A 25,647-nucleotide genomic window follows, 5' to 3' on the forward strand; every position below is an offset into this window, starting at 1 on the left:
TTATTGGAGTGGATGGGCAAGTGATGTGGAACAATTGTTTTTCTGATGCTTTATTAGCTTGCTTTTTTGCTTCATTTGCCACTACTACTAATAAACAAAAATAATAATGGTTTGTTTCTTACTCTCCCTCTCCCGAACTACTGTGGTTCACAGATATCAAGGCGTGGGACATGATTGTGGCAGCTCGTGCGTTGGATGGATGGATGCTTCCATATCGGAAATGGTATGCTTTGTCAGTTGATAAAGGCCCACTGTGGTTAAGGTTATAGGTGGCGCTGACCAAGTACTGGTCGGACGCATGATTTTGGTCTCAGTGTTTTAGTGTACTTTTTTTTAGTGAGTTTTTGGATTGAGCAAGTATTTAAATAGGCATGTGCCCATATTATAACCCCGCTCGGCGAACTCTATGCAGTCTCACTGTACTGCCGCCCAGGGGGAGATATCCTCCCAGCTACCAGGTACCTGCAGAGTTTACTCACAGAATTCCAGAATGCCAGGATCGTCGTGGGAGCGGATGTGAACTGTCGATCCCCGGCGTGGTTCAGCCAAACCCGAGGGCATCACAGCGCCACAAATGGACAACACCTAGAGGAGTTCCTGGCAAACAGTACCTTCACTATACTCAATCAGCCAAATAACCCCACCACCTTTTCCAGCACAATGTGGGAAGCCACAATTGACATTACACTCGCCTCAAGGTCTCTGGCTGGTCACCTCTCGGGATGGATGGTCAGGGAAAGCTGGACCACTTCGGACCACAGGGTCATAACCTTCACTCTTCAACGCACCATAGACAGACAACAACCAACCCGACAAATCCAACATAGATATGCCATACAGAAGGCAGACTGGTCTCTCTTCCAGACTACCTTAAGAGAAGCAGCACAAACCCTCCAAATAGAGGGGCTGAGCCCGGACCAGCACCAAACCGCCGTGGTGGATCTCATCACTGCCGCTGCAAACTGCTCAATTAAAAGGAAAAACCCAACTCCAGGGGCCGTCCCCTGGTGGTCGCCGGAACTACAACAGCTCAGACGCGAGGTGAACACAAGCAGAAGACTATTCCAGAGAGCACGACTTTCCTGGCCAGCAGCAGAAATAGACCAACTCCGCGACCACTATCGCACCGCAAGAAATGAGTACACGGCTCTAATCCGACTCAGAAAACAGCGCTCATGGGAGCAACTTGTTTCTACAACCGGAAACGAGCACCCCTAGGGGGTTGTCTACAGAATAACGACAAACAAACTCCCCAGGGGAGAAGTCATCCCTGCAACAAAGACGCCGCTAGGCACTTATACCAAGACCTGGCAGGATAATGTCAACAACATCCTGGACAGCATGTTTCCTGGACATATTACTCCCACTACACCAGAACAGCAAAAATTATGTCAAGACAATGATACCTATACTACCACCAATAAGGAAGAACCACTTACCATCACCGAACTTCATACTGCTGCAGCAAAACTGCGCAACAAGAAATCACCGGGTATCGACTTACTGGAGCCTGAAATCGTCAAGAGGACCATCGAGACAATTCCAGAGGTAATACTCACCCTCTTTAATCACTGCCTTAATGAGGGATGCTTTCCACAAGCTTGGAGTACTGCCAAATTGCGCTTAATCCTGAAAAGTCCAAACAAGCAACAGGACCTTCCGGAGTCATACCGACCAATAGCCCTTCTCTCTGTACTAAGTAAACTCTTTGAACACCTCCTCAAAGTTAGAATCGAAACTTGCTACATGGCTGCAGGCCTAGAATCACAGAATCAATTTGGCTTTAGGAGGGGCTGCTCCACTCTGGATGCCTTGGAAAACATTACCAGAGCTGCTGAAACAACAAACCATAAATATCTACTTGTAATCGCAATAGATTTTGCCGGGGCATTTGACACCCTGTGGTGGCCAAGCGTCCTCGGCAGGCTCCGGAAAGCCAACATCCCGGCCAACCTATACCAATGCGTCAAAACATATTTTGACAACAGAATGGTCGTTGTAGAAACTCCATATCATTCTATTTCCAGACAGATCTTCAGAGGCTGCCCACAGGGCTCAATCTTGGGCCCGCTCTTCTGGAACATGGTTCTCGACGGTTTTCTAAATCTAGACCTAGGTCATGTGGCAACTCAGGCATACGCGGACGACCTGACCCTGGTACTGCGAGAGGACAGCAGAGCCAGGCTAGAAACTTCTGCTACTCGCGCCATTGACATCCTACAGAAGTGGACCGACGAAAACAATCTCCGCATATCCTCAACCAAGACCAGCTCAATACTGTTAAAAGGTAACCTGGACATCAGGAGACCACCACAAATCCGCATCCAAGGAACTACAATTAAGCTGACAAAGGAACTAAAACACCTCGGGGTTGTCCTAGATAATAACCTCTCATTCACCCCTCATCTGACCTACATTCAGAAAACGATCAGAAGATACTCTGCTCTGTTCATGAGGGTCTCCCGCAAGGATTGGGGCCTGCGGAGGAGAACCCTCAAGCTATTCTATAAAGCCGTATTCCTGCCTGCCATAACGTATGCCGCTGGCGTGTGGTACCGGAAGGCTACCACGGCCGTCAACAGAAGAAAACTGGACACCACGCAACGGTATATATTACTTATAGGTATAGGTATGTTGAGGGTCTGACGGCTCCGGGGATTTCTCCCATCTCCGCGTATGTTCTTTGTATCGAGTGACAGTACCCTGTCTATGCCAGAGGTTTAAAAATAATGTATGGGTCATGTGGTATGTAGTTTGTTGTGCCCATTGTTCATCCGGCCTGTTGGCCGCCGGGCCCCCAGTGGGACCCGGCGTTACCATACCTAGCGACGGGGACGCCGGCCGGGTGTACCAAGAGACTAATTATACTCTGGCAGGTCCTGCCACTTACTTTCCTGGGATTTCGGTGACGAGGACCTAAAATAAAGGTTGGAGTTATCGCTAAGTTGGAGTTATCGGTTTAAGTAAAATTGCATTTAGAAAGCGCTGCGTGGGGTTTTACGCTGAAAGAACTATTTGTAGAGAGCCTAAAAGGTCGGGCAAAATTTGATGTGATTTAAATTTGGACATCTGGGGCAGTCGCTGTACAAGAGAAAGTGTTGGGAGGGTAGGGTGAAGACTGGGGGGATGAAATAGGAAGAAGAGGGGTCGGATAGAGAGGTGACCCCACATTTTCAGTGGGGCATGCCCATGCCCCACCAGAGTGAAAATATGGGGAGGCGAGGAGAGGAGAAGAGCAAATACCCCCTCCCCTCCCGCTCCCCGGAAAAAAAAAAAAAAAAAAAAACCGCACAAGGGAGTGCAGTTTTGGGTCGATAGTAGGCCATTCAAATCATCCTCAAGTCTTGTCTTTCTGTGGTATGGTGAGTTTATTGCTTGTGTTTTTTTTTTTTTTTTTTTATTACTTGTTTGACCTCCTGCATTCTTCCTAGTTGGGTTGCCTTTGGTATATTTCTATCATTGTTTTCCTTCTAGAAAATAGATCCTGGGCATATTGACTGAGTGCCTTGTAGTCCTCTTGAGTGTCTAGCAGTCTGGGTTCTTGGTTGTCTGGGATATATTGGATTGACGTTATTAGCTGTAGTCGCAGGTCGTCATACAAATCGCACTCAAACATTAAGTGTCTCCAGGACTCCGGGTTGCCACAGGGACAGTCCGCGTTATTTATGATACCAAGTTGGTGAAGTTTAGCTTTAAACGGGCCGTGTCCTGTAAGGAGAAAGGTGGTATTTCGACCAGGGTGAAACCACACTGGCGCCTTAGGGTACAGCTTGGTGACAGTGGGGAGGAATCTTCTGGTCACTGCACCTTTTTCTGTGTTGCTCCATCTCCTCTGCCAAATCTGGATGAGGTGGTCGGTGATTCTTCTCTTCTCATAGTTGCGGTCATTAGTGATGTCAGTGGTGAGGTCATACATCGTAGCCGATGTGTTTCTGGCAAGATGGTAGAGCAGACCACAGCGGGTAGCTTCGAGATCCAGGGGTAGAACTCCTACTAGGACTTGGAGGGCAGCCGTGCTAGTTGTTCTAGTTGCTCTCGACATGGTAAGGAGGATGGTCCTCTGAATGGTTTCGAGGATCCGTTTATTCACTTCTAGTGCCGCCCTCGCGTACCAGACAGGGGAGCCATATGTGATGGCAGGGATGAAGATAGCATTGTAGTACAAAGACAGGGTAGTACGTCTGAGTCCCCAGTCCCTGCGAGTGACTCTAGCGAAGAGGGCCGCGTATCTTCTTATCTTTTGTTTAATATATTCTAGGTGTGGTTTGAAATTTAATTTTCTGTCCAAGATTATTCCTAGGTATTTAATCTGTTCGCACAGCTTAACTGTTTTGTTCTCAATCTTAATTTGTGGTGGTCTCCTTAAGTCTAACGTACCTTTTAGCAGCACCGAATTTGTCTTGTCGGGTGCTAGTTTGAGCAAGTGTAGCTTCGTCCAATCTAGCAGCTTTTGCAGGGCATCATTTGCTTGGATTTCTAAGGAGGATCTGCTGTCAGCCTCGATGGTCAAGATCAAGTCATCTGCATAGGCCTGGGCCTCCACACCACCCAGATCCATGGCGAGGAATTCGTCCAGGACAAAGTTCCACAGGAGCGGCCCCAGGACAGAACCCTGGGGGCAGCCCCTGTGGACTGGGCGACTGAGGCATTTATATGGTGTGGTAACTTGCACTGCTCTATCAGCCAGGTAATCCTTCATGCAATAATAAAGATTCAATGGAAGGTTGGCAGCTCTGAGTCTCGCCAAGACGCTCGGCCACCAGAGGGTGTCGAACGCCCCAGCGAAATCCACTGCGATGACGAGGAAGTATTTCCTTTTACAATGGGCGACTCTAGAGAGGAGGTTCTGTATTGCTTCGATAGTGGATTTGCCAGGAGTAAATCCGTATTGCTTTGTCATGTTAGGATTTGCTTCATCATAATGCCTTGTGATTCTTGTATGTAGCAGCCGTTCGAATATTTTACTGAGGGTTGGTAGCAGGGCTATGGGTCTGTAGGAACTAGGTGTCTCTGGTGGCTTTGTTGGGTTTTTTAGGATCAGTTTTAAATTTGCTTTTTTCCACTGTAGTGGAAATTTACCTGCTTCCAGGCAGCAATTGAATAGTTTTAGCAGTAATTCAGGTATATGTTCCGTTGCTTCTTTTGCCATCTCCGGTTCAATTAGGTCCAATCCAGGGCATTTCTTATTTTTCGCGCGGCTTGCTGCATCCTGAATTTCTTCTAAGGTGAAGGGAGTTTCTATTTGGTCATTATTATAGGAATTGTTTGCTTGGCAGATAGCCTGCTGCTCATCTGTTAGTGTTGTTGGCAGCTCCTGAAGGATGTTGTCCAGGATGTTCCCAATCGACTCCTCCCAGGTTATGGTTAAATTTCCTTGTGCTGTTTTGGTGGCTGTCACGACTTCCCCCCTGGGGAGTTTGTGAGTGGTAATTTTGTATACCACCCCCCAGGGGTTGCTGTTTCCTGACCCTTGTACCAACCTCTCCCATGATTCTCTTTTATTTTTCTTTATCTGTTCCGTATAACAATTTCTAGCGATTCTATATTGGTTCCTGAGTTCAGTGACTTCTTGTTGCGGCCAATTCCTCCTAGCCCTCTGAAATTGTTTCCTTCTGTGTTGAACTATTTTCCTCATTCGTGTGAGCTCTGGAGTCCACCAGGGCGTGGCCCCTGCAATGGGGATTCTTCTCTTCATGGCTTTCTCTGCTGCTTCTGTTATTATTTTTGTTAAATCTTTCTGGAGTCGTTCCGGGTTTTCGCTCCCGCATTCCTGCTCCCTCAGTGTGTGTAGGTATTGCTGGCCTGCTGTGCGTAGAGTCTCTCGGAAGGTGTCCCAGTTTGCCTTGCTTAGGGCGAATCTATTTAGCGTGTGCCTGTCGGCAGCTGTTCTTGTCAAGTTCCTTTCTAATGTGAAGGTTATTGTACGATGGTCCGAGGTCGTCCAGGCATTTCTAACCGTCCAATTTGTGATGTGGGTGTCTATGTTTCTTGTGGCTAATGTTATGTCAATCTCTGCTTCCCATAAGGTGTTGCAGAAGGTCGGGAGGCAGAAGGGTTGGTTTTTAACAACAAATATGGAGTTGGCCAGGTGCTCCTCGAGCCTTTGCCCATTTGTTGAGCCTCTTCTTTCAGGCGTGGTACTGTGCCAGAGGGGGGATCTGCAGTTGACGTCTGCCCCCACTATTATCTTGTGTCCGCTTAGTGCAGTTTGAAGATTCTCCAGGTATGTTATCGCATAGTCGATTTCTGCCCCTGGCCTGCAGTATAGAGCAACCACATAAAGACTTCCCAGAGAGGTGACAAGGTGGGCACATGCTGCCCATGGTGTGCAGAATTGTGGGATTTTTGTGACCGTGATATAGGGGTTCCTGATTATCACAGTTGCCCATGGGGTTTCATCTGTGTACTGCACAATTTTGTATTTAATAGGATACCCCCGTACTTGCTTTTGGTGCGTGTACGGTTCCAATATTATGAGGATGTCAGCATTTTCATCGTCAGCTTTTAGTCGGACTTGCTCCGCCACCGCTCTGGCACGCTGTGCATTGAGCTGGTGGAATGTGAGAACGCTGGAGTTGAATTGTTTATGGTGTGTGGCCATAATCTATTCTCTGTTGGTAGGAACTCTTGATTTTTTGGTATGTCGGACACCCAGTATCGCGGATGGAGTGTGAGTGCTCCAGTTTCAGACTCTTACAGTTTGCGCAGGTTGGTGCGTCGGTTTTGTTGGGGCAGGTATTGTACTCATGCCCTTTGCCAGAGCAGTGGCCGCAGGTCGGCTCTCTTTGTGTGCAAGTATGAGTGGTGTGGCCATATCTGCAGCAGCGAAAGCACTTGGGTATGGATATATGTTCCCTGTATCTCAGGCTGCTCCATTCTATATATATTCTGTTTTGGGTGCTTAAGATTTGCCAAGCAGATGGCGCCAGTTCCACCGTCCAATTTACTCCCATCCCGTTCTTTGCTTTTATTTTGAACTTTGGAAAAATCAGCTCAGAGGGTTCCAACTCTGGGAAGTGGCTCTGTAAGTTCTTTCTATAAATCTCGTTGGTTAATTGCTGCGGATCCATGTCATACTCTACATCAAATATTAGTATAGTTGGGCCTTTCTTTTTCGGTAATTCTGCCTTTAGCCCTAATGTGGTTATTTTCTCATTTGCTTTTATTTCTTCTATCTCCTTCTCGCTCTCAGTCTCAATCACGATCCCTGGGTTCCTGGTTTTGCGGATAGACTTTATCCTGGTGTTTTGAAAGTCTTCCTTCATATTATCTATGACTTTTTGTTTGATTTGCTCACTTGATTGGTTGCTGTCCCCGGTAGGTCTCAGTATCACTATATTTGGAGTTTTTGTGAGTACTTTCTTCTTTGGCACTTGTAATTCACTGGTTTTTTCCCTCTCACTTGGGGTATGCCTCAGCGCTTGGGCATATGATGGGGCGCGCTGTAGCATTTGTTTGCCACCATCAGCATCTTTATATGCTTCTAGAGCTGCAAGCGCCCTCTGGTGCTCCACATTTGTTTGCAGGAGGATTGTTTCTAATTTAGTCCATTGAAGGACTATGTCTGCTCTTAAGGTTGAAGAAATTCTGCTACTGTTATCTCTCATTATATTTTCTAGAGTGGCTCGCAGGGTGAGCACTTGCTCAAGGACTGTTCCCTGTGGCAATGGGAGATCCGGGGGGGAGATTTTTTCCCCTTGTTTTTGCTCTTCTGTGTTTTTGCTTGGCTCCTGTCGATCTCTTGCTTCACTATTGCTCCTCATTTCCCGGTCTGGTTTTTCAATATTGTACCTCTTGTTTCTCCTCTTGCAGGTGGTGTCTTGTCTGGTTTCGTCTTGTTCTTCTGGTTTGTCCAGGCTGGGTTTCACCGCTCGCTTGTCGGTAGATGTCTGGGAACCCTCTGGCTGGCCTTGTTGACTGTCTGGCATCTCCTCCAGGTCTTGTGTTCCCATACCCAGAATTGGATAATGGTGCCAAAATAATTTTTTGCAGCAGGATGAAATCTGCGGGATGAAAGGGTCTGAGGGGCAGTTGCTTTGCTGCTGGGGTGCAGTGTTTAGTTCAGAGTCTTGCGAGTGGGAGGGGGGGAAGTCTTAACCCCTAGATATGAAGAATACTGGATGACGAGCTTGGTTTATTGTTCGTCCTGGGGAGCCATTGGGAGCACGGCACTGCGCATATTATTATATATATATATATATATATATATGTTCTCAATATCTTAAATGTAATTAAATTAATAACTTCTATTCATATTTTAAATCTAATAAATTTAGTACCAATAAATATTCTGGATATAGATGTCTTGAGGTACGTAGCTACCAACTCACGCAACGGTCACTCAAACAGGGCTTGACCAATCAGGGCTTGACCGCGTGGCGTAAATTGAGAACAAAGGCCTTTGTTTATTAACCAGCATACTAAAGTCAAACAAGGAAAACTAGCAAAATATCCAAAATTCATTATGAAAGTTACATGTGGTTGTAGAACTGTTCAATTACTGTTCCCGATAATTACTATCATCAATATTTAGGAATTATTTGTTGTACTATTCACTTTAACAAAATTGGCAATATAACAATATGCAATGCAAAATCACGTTGTGTAATATATTACTTATAATAACAAGAGCCTGCAATACTGTAAGCACACACGCCCTCCAGGCCCTGACAGGGACTCTTCCCCTAGACCTTGAAATAGTCTTCCGCGGTCTAATATATCAACTCTCCAAGGGACGCGAGGCTAACCATCTGAACTTCACTTTGGACCCTGAAACTGACCACAAATTGGAACGCAAACGTCTCCTCACACATCTCAACCAGAGCTGGCAAACCCGCTGGCAGACATCAACCAAAGGTGAAATAACTAAAAAATTTATTCCTGATCTACAACTGGTGTACCCAAACTATCCACCTTGGCTTTCTCCTGGACTACTCGCCACCTACCTGTTGACCGGCCATGGCGCCATAAGAGAAAAACTCCATGGATTCGGATTGAGTGACACCCCTCTATGCCACTGCGGACTACGCGAGACATGGGGGCACTTGATGTACGACTGCCCACTGTACGAGGATCTCCGCTGCCGATTTATAACCACCACCCAAATAACGCTAAGAGACCAGGAATATCTGATACTAACTGAAAAAGATACTTATAGTGCCTTCACTCAATATGCGCAAGACCTCTTCACAAGAAGGCGGACTCTCCCGCATCCACCACCACAACAACAACCATGAAATGATATGTGGACCTTCTTTGGACAGGACACAGCCTCACGAGTGACTTTCTATTCAGTTGAATTCCAACCAGCCCAATGAGACCGCTCTGCATATGCCAGCCATAATGGCAATCGGTGCCAGGGCTCTTGCTGGACCCATATTTCTTTCCCCCTCCCTCGGCGGTAGGGGAGGAGACAGGATTTTTTTTTTTTTCCCTCCTGCCTTCTCCCCTACTCGCCAACCCAGATTTCCTCCTGGTGGGGCATGGGCATGAAGATCATGATTTTTAAACACAAATTAGACTATCGCAGACCACCAGTTGTAAAACTTGACAAGAAATCACTTCCACTTGTCCGAAGCACCAAATTTTTAGGAGTCATCATCGACGACCGCTTTTCCTTTACTGAGCATATTCAACATCTGTCTGTCAAAGTTAAGAGTTTTACCGCGATGCTGCTCCAAATTACCAGACATGACTGGGGACTGAACACTAAAACCCTACATCTATTTTACAATGCTGCCATAATCCCAATTACAACCTACGCTGCCAGCCTTTGGTTTAGACGTACTGCACTCAAAACAGTACAAACCAAGTTATCCACTATTCAACGTTGCTTTCTCCTCAGCCTACTTCACGTTTGCCGAACAGTATCAACTCCAGCTTTACAGACTCTTGCAGGCACCATACCACTTGACTTGCATGTTGTGTTTAGAGGGCTTTGCTTTTACATCCGCAAAGGCATTTCCGTGGAATTTCAGGGAATCATTGTTAACCCTCAGACTGATCCCAAAACTGAGCGAACCAGATGCTGGAATTTGTTAGTGAATACCTGGCAGAATAGATGGAATTCTACCGAAAAAGGAGCTTTCACCAAAAACTTCGTTCCCGACGTAACTGCACTACTTGCATCATCCACCAGAAAATGGTTTTCACCCTCACTGTTTACCTCCTACATACTAACTGGGCATGGTTCGCTTAACGCAAAACTCTACCAATTCAGACTTTCCAATACAGTCTCCTGTCGATGTGGGCTACCGGAAGACTCTCCTCACGTACTTTTTGAATGCTCCATTTACGATGATCTAAGATCGGCTCTTAAGGCAACAGTACCAAACTTGTGTCCCGGAGGTGAGAAGATACTCATTTCTGTCAACAATTTCCAGGCCCTTCAAACCTTCTGCAATGCTGCTTTTAATCGCAGGAAGGCTCTCAACCTCAATGTTAATTCAAGAAATGAAACTGAAAATGCATCATAAATCATAATACAACTGTGCGCTGCCTCGTCGTCCTGATGACGTCATATACAAAATTGTTGTGGCTTTCAAGAACACACAAAGATTTTGACAGATGCTGCACTTCTCTGACTCATCCTTTATCAAGACTCTCTTCAACTAAACCTCTGCTCAGTGATACCGTCATCTACCAGAGACTTCTGACACCACTCCAGATTAACAGAATTCAGAATTATATCTAGAACTTGTTCCTGCCGATCATGATTGAATGACATTACAACTTCTGTTTGACAATACACCTTTTCTCTTTGTGGACCACTTTGGGCAGCACTGCATACAGATGTGGGCAAGAAATGGATAAAGATTTTATTTTTATTTTATTTTATTTTTTTTTTTTTACTTTATGCTATTCTCATCCTTATTTCTTCGTCTTCTGCTGTCCTTTCTCCTGGGAGTGTGTGTGTGTGTGTGTGTGTGTGTGTGTGTGTGTGTGTGTGTGTGTGTGTGTGTGTGCGTGCGCGCGCTGTTGCCGGCTTGCTGGCGCGGGGTTCTTTTGAATGGCTCCAAATCCTCTTTGGACATTCAGTACGTGACTGTTGAGGTTGGCCATGGTTCTTGCGCAGTTGTGGCCTACCTCCCCGTGGTGTAGACGGACACTGGGCAGGCTTTCCAGGTGATCGCCTGCCTGGTGACAAAACGGCCAGAAACAACTAAACAACACAACAACACACACACTGCACGAACATAACGTTACACACATTTCTGGCCTGTTACAGTGCTTTCTGTAACCATCACAGTGTACAAAGACGGAGATGAACTTTCGTTCAGGTGCCGTCCTACATAAGATACTATACATGTCTACATGTCTACATGGGCATGCCCCACTGACTTATAATGGGGTCGCCTCCTCTATCGACCCCATTTCTTCTGTCTTTCTCCCCCCAGTCTTCAGTCTCCTCTCCCTCTCTACCTGCTCGCCAGCGTATATCCCACAGGTCAAAATTTAATAGCTCCAAATTAAGTTCGCTCACATTTCGGTCTTTCAATCTAGCGATCAACCCACGAAACGTTTTTTTTTTTTTTAAAAGGTCCTTGCCACTGAAATCTCAGGAAACTAGGTGGCAGGGCCTGCCAGAGTAAATAACTGTAATACTAGTGTACCTGGTCTGCCTCCACGGGGCGAAGTGTGGGCAACGTCGGGCCTCAGCTGGGGTCCGGCGGCTAAATGGCCAGAAGAACAACGGTACACAACATCACACACCTCAAGATCCATATACTTTTAAATCTCTGGCCTTTACAGTGAACTGTATCACACCACAATGTAAACTACGCGGAGATGGGGGAAACCCCTGGTGCCGTTTGACCCTAAACACACTTTACACTTTACACTTATTTAAAAGTGTCCATTGGATTCCTATTGGGTCAGTGAGTCGTTTGTTGCCATTTTTATGGCCAACTTCTTTGGGGTTCAGTTTTTTTGAATATTTCAAAATTTGGAACAGGTACTGACCACCACGTGCGTGTTCATAACATTCACGCCGCGTAGGTTATGCCGTCGATATTACCTAAATTTTTAATAATGAAATTTAATGAAAATAATGCAGTAACTAGATCTAAAATGTGTATCATCAGTATTGAAGATGACTATATAATGTTAAGTGGTAAAATTTTGAAGTTGCACAGCTTCTAAGTGCAGTTGTTGGGATACAGTAGTAGTACGGAAAATAGCATTCCATTCAGACGGCCATTTTGCTTCTTTCCGGAAGTAGAAAAACAAAGGCCTTGCTCCTAACAACAAGTCACATGATATTGTAGGATCGCTACAATTGGCTGTTCCTTGCTGGTGACAAACTTGGAGGAAAGGAATTTTAGCAAATTACTCAATTTTCGGAATTCTATCTGTTTAACTGTCCCCTGGCTTGATTCTTCAATCAAGAATCGCCAAAACCTTGACCGTTTTCCTTCTCAACAAGAATCGTACTGTTTGTTTGCTCTATTCCCTGTGTTAGAGGTGTCCTACTGCAAAGACAATATGAATGAAAAATCTTCCTATTCTCATGGTGCTGAGAGAAAACCCTCGGACTCTTCGTCTGATCATAATTCCAGACGGGTTGCAGATGTCCCGCTAAGGTCTATCTGGAAGACACGTCCCAAGGTCCTTTCAAATTCGAACCTCTATCCCTCTTTGAAAACGAATGAAAATCGAGAAAAACAAAATAGCAAAAAGAGTCAAAAGGAACTAAGTCATTCGGCTTCAGCTGTTGTCAAGCTGGATGAAAATCCAGGAAAACAAGTTAATAAAAACAGTCAAAAGGAATTTAGTGATTTGGCACCAGAACAAATTTTCAGGACAGTAAATATTGGTACAAAACACCTCAAGATTTCCTCAGACAGTACTTCTGAATCTTACGAAAGTACAACCTTAGAAAAACAAACAAATCCACTGGCAAGGAAGCTCCTAAAGTGGTTTTTAAGTTGCTGTGACCAAGTTGTCCCCCAGAGGAGACGAAACAAACCACCTTAGATAATCCAGGCTTACAAAAAGGAATGAATAAAAACACAGATGCTACTCAATTACCTGCCTCTGTTGAACAAAATACCTCGTTTATACAGGGACTTCATCTTTCAGGATCGCTTGATGCTACAGCTGTGTTCAACATAGTGTCGAAAATAAAGAAAGCCCTTGCGGAATTTTTGGCCGCAGAGTAGCAAAGTTACCAAAATGGCTTCGAACTACATTCAGGGTTTGTGATCGGATCTTGAGGCTGTCTCGACTGCTCTGTTTGTTGAAAATGAACGGTTGAAAGTCAAGATTGCAGAGCTCCAAATAAGAGCCAACCATTTTGACAATCTTTTTCGAGACCAGCCTAAACGAGGCACATTCGCAGATATTGTAAGAGGTACTGTTGGCACTGACCGTGGGTATCAGCATCCGCAAATTTTCAGGGCTCAGACGTCTCCTCAAGAAGATAAAACCCAGCCTTCTGAACAAATCCCTGTATCTGGTAACACAACATTGGACAATGCAAGGGTTAGCAACCCCAATAACATAATCATATTGAGGCCATTGCCTGAAAGCAATATCATTTCCAGCCAAGATATTCGTAATACAGTTACTGAAAACATTAGGAAGGAACACCGTAATATTAATATTAAAAACATCAGATTGCTTAGGAATAAGGGTTTATTGGTAGAAACCACCAATTCCACTGATGCCAATATGATTCGAAAATCGGCTACTCTGATGAGGCAGGTTTATCAATAGACAAACCGAGATTACAAAACCCCACGGTTCTGATATACAGTGTACTAAAGGATTACTCTAAGGAAGACATCTTAGAGGATCTATATATAAAGAATTTTCAAGATCAGGGTTTTGTCCGGGATGAAGTGACTCGGGGCACTACTTTCCGTTTCTGTTCTGGCTCTGGTATCAAGACCGTAATTGGATTATTGGCTTTGTCCAAAATTGATGAATTACCTTCTGCAAAACGACCGCATCTATTTGGGCTTCACTTCCCACAGGTTCCGCCGTTTCACGGTGGTCACCATGTTTTCGTTGTTTGGCCTTTGGGCATTCGGCCCAAAACTGTACCCATAAAACAGTTTCTTGTAGCCATTGTGCCAATGGCGGGCATATCTATGCAGACTGCCCACACAAAGATGATGATCCAAAATGCGTCAATTGTAAAAGGAGAAATAAAGATTTCCATCATTCAACCCGTGACAGCCAATGCCGGAATATATAAAGGCTGTTGAAATGGTCAACAAGATAACCCAATATGAGTAATATGACCTACTCAAATCCTCTTCTAGCTAATATTAATTTTGAAGGAATCAAAATCCTGCAAATCAATGGACAGAGGTCTAGAGCTGTGATGGCCGAGATCAGAGCTACAGCAATAGAGCATAAAATTGATATAATCTGCTTGCAAGAACCATTTTATTCTAGGCAGGTTGGTGGAGCAGTTAATAAGATCATGGGTTTTCCTTTGTCAGTGAGATTAATACACTCATTGAATTCTCCTCCCTAGGGCAGCTAGTATTATCTTGAATAATGATTTAGTTGTAACTACGATTTCAGAAGATTGTTCTGATACTGTAATTTGTGTAATTATTTCTACAACATCAACTGTCTTCTATCTAACATGTGTATTGTCCACCTTCTGAGGAATTCCAACTGTCGCGTTCAAAATTTTCGTCTAAAAACTTAATTATAGCCGCTGATATGAAGGCAAAATCCAATTTTTTGCATAGCAGAATTATTGACCCTAGAGGCTTGGCCTTACAGGACTTTATCCTATCTTTTAATCTTTTTGTCCAAAATTTATCCGACAAACCTCCCACCTTCTCCACATCCAACGGAGAATCTAATATCAACGTAACCTTAGCATCTGCTAAAATGGATGGTTTGATTGTGGACTGGGGTGTAATTCCAGGATTTATTAATAGTGACCACCAGGCTATCATTTTCGGGATCTCATCTAGACACACTTGCGTTGATGAATAACCTAAAGATCTTCGACGATTTTCTGTGAAGTCGACAAAATGGAACAAATTTAAGGAGTACCTAAACGCTATCCTGATACGAGATATTCAAAACCTCTTAAACTCAATGACAGCACTCGAATATGTCAACTTTATTCAGACTCATCTTTTCCTTGCTATGCAATATGCTAGCAAAATAAAACAGTCCAAGAAACCTATTGTCCCGTGGTCGACGCCTGAACTGTCACACTTACGAACACAAGTGCTTCAAGCGTGGAGGAACCTTCAGAGAAACAGACATCTGTCGATGTGCAGACTTACCAGGAAATTTATGGCAGTCTCAGGTAAAGATACCATAGGTAGATTGCCAATTCCAAGAGCAGTTGTTGGCAAAACTTAGTTAAAGAAATAGGGAACACGGAACCGTGGGGTTTAATTTACCGCATTACAAAAAATAAAATGATTGCAGGAGACGTGTATTAATATTGTTATGGAGCAACGAAAGGAAACAAGTGACTGGATTTCCACAATAAGGTTTATTGTCTCCAACCTTTTCTCTTTGGACTCCCCTGAATTTGATACACCAGAACAACAGGAGATAAGACACAGTAATGAAATGTACAGTGGCCCTACGGACATCGTCCTCTTTACCCTCTTGGATCTGGGGGCTGCTGTTAGTAAACTAACCAGTAAAAATGTCCTGGGATTGACCTTATTGACAATGATGTTATTGTTAAATTTGACCTGTTTCCGCAAATTCTGTTAAATCTTATGAACTGTCTCCTTGAGGGTTTTTTTTCCAAGGCAATGGAAAGTGGCTTTGCTGAAAATTCTTCACAAGCCAGGGAAACCAACATCCGATCCTCGTGCTTACAGACCAATTTCATTGCTTGCGAATCTTGGAAAACTCTTTGAAAGATTTCTAGCCCCGAGACTCCATAAGATGTTAAGTGAGAAACAACTTTGTTCTAACCTACAATTTGGCTTCAAAAAAGGGAAATCTACGAAGGAGGCCATATCTGCTCTAACTACTTATGCTCGGAATTCTACTTCAAAGTATGTTTTGGCTGTGTTTGTGGACTTTGAGGGTGCTTTCGACTCCCTTTGGTGGGAGAGCGCGCTCGAGTCCTTAAGAGCTGCTAATTGTGATGTTATACCTACAAGGTCTTAAGATCTTATTTCAGTGACCGTATGGTAAAGGTAACTGCAAAGCACCTGACATAGTTCCCCTATATCCAGAGGATGCCCTCAAGGATCGGGTTGGGGCCTCCCCTCTGGAATCCAGTTCTAGACAAATGGCTTTTGAGAGAACATCAAGGTGTGCTTAAAATTGCATATGCCGATGACTTAGTGGTGGCTATCGAGGGGAGTCCAGAAAGGTGCTTGAGGAGTGTATGCAACCGATTGACGATTTGGTAACATGGGCGAATACAAACAAATTAAAAATTTCATCAAGTAAGACGACTTTTATGACTTTTGGCAATCACTTCAACTATAACAGACCTCCTAGGATCCTTCTTAATAACATACAGATACCATATGTCTCTGAGACTAAATATTTAGGAGTTGTATTAGATGATAGATTAAGTTTTCAGTCGTATGTTTCAAAATTGAAGAACAAAATTCGAAATTTTACTGCCTCAGTGGTTAGGGTCTCTAGGAAAGAATGGGGTCTTACTAGGAAGACATTATCATGTATTATAAGACGATCTTTTTGCCTGTAGTTTCTTATGCCGCCAGCATTTGGCATCAAAATGTTACCAAATCAAGATAAAAGCAAAGCTAATATCCTTGCAAAGATCCGTCTTACTTACCATTCACCTCATTCCACGAACTACTTCTAACAATGCCTTGCAGGTTTTGGGAGGAGTAATGCCACTTGACCTCTATATCATTTATCGAGGAATGTTGTACAATCTCAAAAAAGGGACTTTCGATCACAGCGTACGGAATAACAACCGACCGCGCAAATAACATAAAACAAGAAACGGCTAGAATTTGGCAACGCAGATGGGATGGAAGTCAATCTGGTCTCATCACTAGGAAATATACGCAAAAGGCTGACAACCTAACATCCCCACCTATCAACTCATGGTTTATACCAAATATGTACACTTCCTATCTGCTCACGGGACACGGTTCCTCACGGGCTAAGCTCTTTGAAGGTGGACTCGAATCTGATCCATACTGTACATGTAATGACCTCGAAACTTGAATACATGTTTTCTTATTTTGCCCGGAATATGAACAATTTAGACAGACTTTAGTTGGTTTTGTTCCAGAGTTATCAGAAGAAAACGTCAGTATTCTTGTTGAGTGTTCTAGTAACTTTAAAGCCCTTCAACATTTTGCTACAAATGTTTTCAAGAAGCGTCTTCAACTAAGATTCCTGGCTCTCAGAGGATGGTCATAGTTCAGTTATCACTCTGTATATCGATAATGAAGACTAAAGGTCAAGTATTCATAATAAGATCGCTTTTGATAAGATGGTGCAAACAAGCAAGCTTATGCAGCATTAGCCATGAAAAAACAATAATATTCGTTTCTTCTGTTATTACCTATGTTGCTTCCTAAATAATACATTGATTTTAGATTGCATTTATATTATTATTATTACATACACCAGTGAATACAGAACTTCGGATTTATCAGTTACAACTTCCACTGTCATTTTCAGACCATCCGAATAATTCATCTAACAGTGGAATACACCATGGTGGCAGTCCGATTTATTTTACACTTCTTTAGGATAAAGTATTGCTGAAATGAAGCCAAATTATGAAGAAGAAAGGTTCTATATTCATAAAATCCCATGAAAGTCGAAAGAGAAGAATTTCTTTTCTCTTTACCACTGCTTGAAATGCATCTGTTTTTCTCAGCCCTCATGTCCTCAAGAGTAAGGAGAACGTTTTTTAGCCAACAGTTGCTCAGGGGTTCGCAGCCACTTTTTTTCTGTGGTATTTTTCAATTTTTCTTTCTTTTATTGTCATTACTGTATTTTAGATTTTACTTTGACTGTTTATAACGAAACTTTATAATATTTCTAAACTAATTCTTTGCAAGAATGTTGCAACATAATGGTGCAGAAACTGTATTCATTATTATACTCGTAGCTCATGGCTCATCAAACACTGGCCTGTAGCCACGTGCGTATTCCATACTTCATTACTCAACTCGCACAGGAGCCAGCTGATAAGTAATTAATGTTGAGTACAGTGGCGAAACAACTATTCCACCAGGTCTTCGCTTTCTACCGCCAAGGGATAGAAAGCGAAGAGTTAGAGGGTCCTACAGCCGGTTTCCTATTGGTTGTTAAAGAGCACGGGGTTAAGCCCTTCAGAGATTTCGAGATAGCGAATTAGTCCTAAACTAATTAATATACGAGGAAAATTTCGAAAAATAATGGAGAAAATTATAAATAAATATTTAGCTTATGAGAGCATCGGGATTGGTAAACCTTCGCTTTAACCCCTGAACCACGAGGACTGACACCAGAGACACGAACTGCGAGTATTCTTTAGGAGCTAAGAAAACATTCTCAATTTTCTGGGGAGGGGGATTCTGAAAATGGGGTCTTACTGCTTGGCCATGTTGCTTCGTTATGGAACACTTTATCCCCACGATGTTTAAAATTAAACGAAGATGACACGATCGTGCAATCCCCTTGTAAGTCTTCTTCCAGCAACCTTGGTCATTTTGGTTAACCGCTCCACCACCTTCACATTATCGAGAAAGTCTGATATCGGACTTGTAATACAGTCATCAATATGTTTAATGACTATCAAGAGGCCCAAGCACTGACCCCTTTGGGGTTACACTCCTGACATTAGTTCGCGAAGAGCAGCGATCATTTATAATCACTGTCTACATTCTGCCATGTAATCACCAGTTTTATTCGCAATAGTGACTGAGCTCTAATTCCACATTAGGGACCAACACGATCGTGGAATTAGGGAGACGGGGATTCTGTCACATGAACGCAAAGATGGCGTTATCAGATTCTGAAGCCGCAGATAAATTTCGAAGAGCATTAAAACTTTAACGCGAATGTAGGAAACCCCAAAGCTGGATCTTTTACCACTCATTGTTTTAGTAATATTCTTTATTTAAGGAACATTTTTAAATGAAATGTTTTTGATGGTAAAATCGTACTCTAATTGCCACACCGACGCTGTGTAATCGAGAAAGAATAGGATTTCAAGATTACAATTTTTAGATAAAGAAGGTATTTAATAAGCAATGGGATAGAGCGATTATTAAAAATTTCCAGTTTCAGCTGAAGATCCGTGGTAGGTATTTTTATAATTTCTCAAACGCTTATCGTAACCAGCTGATATTGCATTTACAGCTTCCTCCAGCGATTCCTAATGGTATCAGATAGAAGATTTTTTGAAGACTTGAAGGTTATATAAAAGAATCTTGAGTGTGATACTGTCATAGTCAGCAATGAGATTCATTACGATCGAAGTTCAGTTCGGTGGTTACATTTTTATCATTTCTGAATTATTCAAGGATAAACTCTAAAGATTTAAATATTATTCATAATTTTAATAATGATTTAAACTTTCATATGAATAAAATATGAAAGAACAATGTGGAAATGATTCCTTTTGTCCTCAGCTAAGTTGTCATTTAGTACGTAACTCAGTTTCCTGTTCTTATGCAGTTATCTAAATGCGAATAGGAACTTGGATTATAAATGTTTCATTCCCTGAATAAAGTTACTCGCAAGTGTTTGTTAATTAAAGTAAAAAATAAATAAAATTTCAGGGAGCATTTAAGGGCACAATTTCCTAATATTAGTTAGCTGTTTTCGACAGCTAAATTCAGTAGTCCATCATTCTGGTGTGATTTCAAAACAATGTCATTCTTTATTATTTCAAGTTCCAAATCTTCGGTTTTACTGATGTCAACGTATGCGGCGGTGGTAGTGGTAAGAGACCTATCACGGTTCTTAAAACTGAAGGCATTAGTTAAGGAATTTAAGATTGATCCATCCCATTTCAGAAAACTGGTGTAATCTAGAATTAAACTCTTCCAGGAGCGTTTTAGTACACCGTGCGGACAGTGCAATATTTCAGTCTGATTCACGATAATACTATTTTTTTTTAATTTGGGGAGGAATAAGATAATGAATTTTGGGGGAAATGAGATTTATACAAAGCTAAATTACATTTGAATCGTTTACAGAACTTGTCATTTTGCGGTGATGATTTTTCCTCGCATCTCTAAATTCAGTTATCTCAATAAGAAAGCCGGTATCCATCAAACAAGTTTTTGTCATCCAACTGTGCATAATATTCTTTCTCTTCCTTCATGAAAGCTCAAATATTTGCCCCCTGCTGAGTGACCTCACTTCCGTCTGTAAAAGGACACCACATTTAGCTAGCTTCATCATATAAAAACAATTTAAACAAGCATAGTCCTATTCTGCTCCTCTTATGGAATTTATTTTTGTCATAAATTTTTAAGACGTTCAAAACGATGAACTTCTGCTCGTTATGCTTTTCCCTGTATAATATAACCTAGAAAAAAAATTGGGGGAGGAACATAGGGCAATTAAAGTGATTTTTGTACCTGGTACTGTAGTTTCACCATCCATAGCAACTACTCCAAATTATGTCATGAAATTTTACTCTCTGTGGAATATATTTTGAAGGTTTCTTAAACATCTTCACTCTTTGTTCGTCCTTTAAATATGAGAATTTTAAGAAAATTATTTCTTTTTTTGCACACGAAGAATTTTCGTTTGTCAAATCCAAGGGCACATCATTTACATAACAGCTAATTTAGAAGTGAATGCGTCTGTAGATTTATCGAGTTGCGCAGAGAAAAAAAAAAGTTACTTTGTGAAAATCACTTGCTAATTAGGATTCTATATCTGCTTTAATTGCTTCGATTCTTCTAGAAACTAATCTTTGATGATATCCGAATCATTTTTATCCCTGAAATGAATTAAATTTTACATGTAAGAGCAAATTCCTTATTTTTTAGGATAGTAAACGTCAAAAGATGTTGTATATGCAAATAAATGAAATAAGATCCTATAGCCAGATTCATAAGTCACGTTAACAATTTAATCTTTGTTTTTTTAACCTGGAATCCAGTGGGTGTTCGCGGCAGTCTATCCATTTGTTGGAAAATATTTCGTTAAGTAATTCTCTTATAATGAGAGAATGATGTGCTGGAGACAGCATTCTATATAAAATACACATCCCTTAATTGTAGTTTGGCATAGGCATATTACTCTAACGTCTTAAGATAGCTTTCTGAAGTGACACTTCAATGATAAACACAATTATGGCTGTTAACATTGCATTCAGACTGAAAATTATTTCATCTGTCCAAATTATTGCGTTGAGAAATATTTTATTCTCTTCAATATTTTGGACAAGAGTCTCAGCAAATTCCATTCTTCTTTAAGGATTATGATGGTTGAAGATGATGATGTAATTTTGGAATATAAACTTTGCATCTCAATCGTTTAAGATTCTTACAGCAGATGTTTGACAAGTCCAGTTCATATGAGAATACTCCCCGTATTCTCAGATCTCTTAATTGTTTGGTTTTGCTGGTGGGTAGAGTCGAATTGAACTAGCAGTTCTTTATAAATAGGGGTCACAATAAAGTTTATAGGAACACTTCACTATTAGAATTCTTTCTTTCTTCTCTTTTTTTATATGATGCATATATCTAACAAATTTCAAAAAGTTCTCGCATGGAAAAAAAATAATAATTAAGATTCCATGAAAGACTTGACAATGTTTAGTTTTAAAAGTGTAAAGTAACTTATGACTCATTCTGAATAATGTAGGATAACATCGAGATAATACGTTTTTGGGCTACTGACCCCTTCCCTCTCCAAAGAATTCGAATCACCTATGCTTATCTATTGGGCATCAAAGTATTGGGCAAAGTGAGCTAACTGCCCAATCTCAGGAATGCCAATATGCTCTGAGAGATTTCTAAGTAGTTGGAGAACTCAGATTAGTTGAAAGCTTTTGGTTTTGTGAATGGGAGTGATGAGATCGTTCAGGAAGTGACACTAAGAAATTCCTGTTGGCCCAATTCATTGGGCTGTCCCGAATATGTTTTAAAGATGCCATCAAGATTCGTCATGAAAGAGAATCCTTTCTCACTCTTTCAGAACTATTTCCTCAGAGCTGGGACCCATGTACGTTAATGCTCATGACGAAAGCATTATAGATAGCAGTTCATACGTGGAATGTTCCATTCCATTGAATTGTTTTCTGTGTGTCAAGTCGATTGTGAATGACATCACCACCACCTTCTACATCAATTGAATTCAATCTGCATTTCACTGCTACCACACTACTTTGCATAACTAGCAATTGGCATAAGATGTTATTATTCATTTGTGTCGCAGTACTTTTGGGCAAGGCCTTCGTGGCCGAGTGGTCAAGAGCGGGAGTGAAATAACACACGCTCTTTAAGTAGACGTGGGTTCAAGCCCTTAACTGCTAAATACGGTCAAGCTGCAAACCCGCACTGGACCAGCGTGGCAATTATGGTCCATTTCCCTCAACATGGATTGTTGAGGAGGCTTCCATCCTGCAGTGGATTGTTAATGGCGGCTGCTGCTTAATCCCCTTTACTTTTGGCGTAGTGTAGTTTTCATTTCATTCCTTTTAAAATATATCTTTTGATGTTAGCTGGCGTTAACAGCATAATCTATACAGTCAATAAAGTGGAATTTCTGTATTCTTTTGTAATTAGAAAACAATGCATCTGATCGTCATAAAAATTCATGACGCGGTCAAACTGTACAGGTTTCACAAAGCTCATTTACTCTCAGCGCACTCCACTCCAAAAGTATTGCGATTAAGAATATAGCATAGTCCTGAAAAATGGTGGCCATACAATGAATTTTAATTAATTACGTGCCAAATATTATTTTTATGAGTAAACATTGCGTTATTGGCCAACCAACGCAGAAACATTTAAATAAACAACGTGTAGCGGAAAACATACATTTGGGGAGGTAGATGACGAACACAGCTATCAAATGCTACACTGCTCGAAAAATTACCAGAACACATAGAAAACGTAATGTACTCGAAAATATTGTCACATCACATCAGTATGGCGTATGTACTCCCTCCCAACGGCTAACCAGACCTGACAGCTGTGAAGAATGATCGATATAAGTATGTCTAAGATTCTGTGACAACAAATCCCATCCTTCTACCAGCTCAGACCTCAGCTTACCTAGGAGTTGGCTGTCGACGTACAATGCGAGGCCCAAGGGCATCCCACACATGCTCAATCTAATTGAAGTCTGCTGATTGTGCTGGCCACGGCAATCACTGGATAACTTCAGTTTCAGTATATTGCTCCACTACTGGAGTTCTATGTGGATTGACGTTGTCGTGCATAAAAGAAAAACTGGGGCAAAACTGCACACCTAAAAAGATGTGCAGTTCTTTTTAGATCCTCGAACCACGTAGGGTTCGAGGATCTGTTCTCGGTACTTCTGCGCAGTTATGGTACCCCTATCAAAAACATGAAGGGACCGGGGTTGATCATGATTCAGCCCCACACGAGAACATAGCATCCACCGTAAGTTATTGTTGTTGTTATTTGGTTTTTAGGAGCATTAGCAACTAAGGATATATTGCTCCGGGGATATGCGGTGGTCATTCCCTGACCTTTCTGCAACCTCCGTATTTGGTGGTCACGGGCTCGAATCCCGATCTAATCAAGAAGCGTGTGTCCCTGTTTCAGATATTGGAGGGATGGTACGCATTCCTCGTTGTCTCCAGATTAAATAACTTCTAGAATCTGTTTGTAGGCTAAAACGGGAATCATATAAGAACTGTACTCCATTTGTCAGGGCTCCATCATGTTCATGGCACCAGTTTCGATGAGCTCTGCTCTGGTTTAGAGTTAATGGGATACAAACCACTGGCTTCCTCGCCTTGTAAAGTCCACTTGAATTGAACCTTGTTAACACAGTCCGGTTGTAAATGTTTTCACCTGTGGTCGCAGCAACATCGAGACAGTTGATGACAAGACATCATAGGTTTCCGTCTTACTGTTACAACCAGGTAGCGATATATTCTAGTTGAAGTAGCCCTCGGGCGACCTTGGCCAGCTCTTCTTCTAATGGTTCCTGAAACTGCTTCCATAGTGCCGAGACGATGCTGCGTGACACATTTAAGTGAATTGAGCCACCTCCGCCTGCCCGGCTTCAAGTCGAAGAAGTCTTCTTTGAGACGGCACCCGTCTCAAAGGATAATCTAAACGACGTTAACTTGCCGTCCTGAGTACTGGAGACATGACTATCTCACAGAGCAAGCTAAAACATGGGGAATTAAGTGATGTGTCCTCATCCTGATTTATAAGCATGAATAATTTGCATAATGCGCGCCTCTTTTATACTCTGAATTTGCATGACAGGATGCTTATTATCATATAATTATTAGCAAACGGAAACCCCGTTCACAACAAAATATTCTGAAAAAACATTGTTCTGTTAATTTTGTCGAGCAGTGTATATAGAGACGGAAGGAAAAAGATACACATGGACACGCGCATTTTTGTTTTCTACCTTCTTGAAAGAAAACGGAAGATTGCAATATTGATATTCCGTGTTGGAAAGGCGTGGTTGAATTAGCACCATCATTAGTTCTTAATTACCACAATAGCTGACTGTGAATGCATTTAGAGAGAGAGCGCGCTGAAAGGTGAAGCTATATTTTTATGCCCTCCCCCACACACACTCACACAGAGTCACTTGTTAGCCACTCCTACATTTAAAGCCGATGCATCACAGCGACACTGAAAGTTGGCACAAACTTAATGGACATTACTGTTCTCTGCATCGCTCTGATTGGCGAGTTCCTGTATCCAACAGATTTTGAAACTGGATTTTAAATCAATTTTATTGTTGCAAACTTGCTGGTGCAAGGAGCATAGGCAAGCGCAATTCTAAACCATTGATATAAATGCAAAAGAACAGTTTGATCCTTTTGTGTATAGATAAAATAAAAAAAAGAAATCTATGAATATATGTATAAGAAATGAAAATAGGCAATTCGACCTTTGAAATCGTAAGGAAAGTTAGAGGTAAGAAGCCTTGAAGGATGATCATGGCACAGCAAAAACTACTGAGAGAAATATTTGGTGAGTTACACCAGAACGAGTTTAGACCCATGGCTTTATAGGAGAGTGAAGAATGGTCTTTAACTAGATGAATGAAAACAGATCCTACAATTCAATCACACTGGAGAGGTTAAATGTCTCAGTTCGAGCAAATTACGTAGTTCTGCACGCATACGATCAAAGACCCTGCAGAGGCCAGGAAATGCTACGAATATTAGCCTATTAGGATTCAGTTACTGTCAAAGAACTGTATAGACTACTTTGCAACATTCTTGGTATATTGGAAAATTCTGACATAACAAACCTTGAATCGCATCTTGCACGATACCATGTTCACATATTCTTTAAATATGGCAAGACAGGGAAGGTCACGATTGTTTTGTATTCATAGTTCAAATGGGAAAAGAGAGCTCTAAAGAAATGGCCGTGATCGTTGATATCGTCCTAACGTATAAACCGAATCCTCCAACTTATCCAGAAGAGGGAATTGGCACCAAAAAGTGCAATCATTTCAGCGCTTGAAGAGAGGCTCTGACAGGTCCGTTGTTAGCAGCACAGGGAAAGCATTTGACAGTGCACGAGG

Source organism: Mastigoproctus giganteus, chromosome 6 (assembly GCF_048544385.1).
Source record: "Mastigoproctus giganteus isolate SK-2022 chromosome 6, ASM4854438v1, whole genome shotgun sequence".
Lineage (NCBI taxonomy): Eukaryota > Metazoa > Arthropoda > Arachnida > Uropygi > Thelyphonidae > Mastigoproctus > Mastigoproctus giganteus.